Here is a 1,317-nt window from a genome sequence, read left to right on the forward strand (position 1 = left end):
CTGAATGCAACGAATGAAAGTACAATTAGTAATCGTTATTTTATTAAGAGTAGTATGAACTTGTAATGTACATATAAGGATAATACTATACAAAAATTAGATAAAAGATTTCACAAAAAAGAGAAAGTTATCAATTCGTCGGAATATTTTTTTTTATGTATGTTACCGCATAACTTCGGACCATATCAACCGGTTTCTATAATTGATTTATTTTTTGCTTAAAAATTACTTGTTTTATTTTATTTTTCTAATAAACTTCCATTCTCTGTACCTTAGGATAAGCCGAAATAAGCAGACAGATATATCGCACAATTAATAAGCTATGTAGATGAGGAGAATACGTTCAGCCTAGCAGATGCCTAAACTTCTCAAAAATGGCGAAGATATGTGTCTTTCCATAGGTGTTTTTGTATGAGTTGATCAAACCTTGATTGCGTTTTCCCACAAAATTTAAATTTTGAAATAATTCTGTATATTATTAGAAGTGCGATATGTACATATCGTCGCCTGGGTAAAAGATTGTCGTAAGCGCAATTTTGACGATTTCTAGTTATAGATGCAGTTATATATTTTGAAATAAGGTCTTTCGATTGGTGTCATCTGTTTTTAGATACCTCCTTTAGTTTCCGAGATATTGACTAAAATTTTTTCGATAATTTAGCAAAAATTTAGTTAGTGATCCAGTCATATTAAACTATATTAATATCTTAAAAAGGGCGTTCTCCATTTTTAGATATCTCCTTTATTTTCCGAGATATTGAGTATGAAGTGTTGTTAATTTAGTAGAAATTTTGATCACATTTTGTCGTATTTCATACAATGTGGCTGCTAAATTGTGGACAAATTACGCTTACGACAAAATTTTACTAAATAAAATCCTTCATAAACTCAAAACTAATTAACAATTACTAGTAATATTTTCAGAGACTTTGGAGAAACTCTATCCTCGCGTTTTTGAGAAATTGCATTCCAAACTTCAATCGCGATTTCCCACAGCCTGCCGAGATCAACATACGACAACCTTTTACCCAGGCGACGATATGTATTTATGCTTCTACACCCCAACAAAAAATTAAAAGTTTTGTTCATAAGGAGGCCTTAAATTAAACAAGAAAAATAGTTTATGTCTCCTTTAATTTATGGTAAACTGAAAATCTTTCTTATGCTGGATTTCCACTAGGCATTAAATGGCAAAAATGGTGATAACAAAGTTGGGCATTAAAAAATATTTTTGTCATTACGTTAAAAAAGTAGTAATTTCCATCATTTCCTCATGGCATTTTTTAAATGCTGCCAATCTTGTTGTCATTTTAATGC

This window comes from Rhagoletis pomonella, unplaced genomic scaffold, assembly GCF_013731165.1.
Source record: "Rhagoletis pomonella isolate Grant_MI unplaced genomic scaffold, Rhpom_1.0 Rhpom_scaffold_00002, whole genome shotgun sequence".
Taxonomy (NCBI): Eukaryota; Metazoa; Arthropoda; class Insecta; order Diptera; family Tephritidae; genus Rhagoletis; species Rhagoletis pomonella.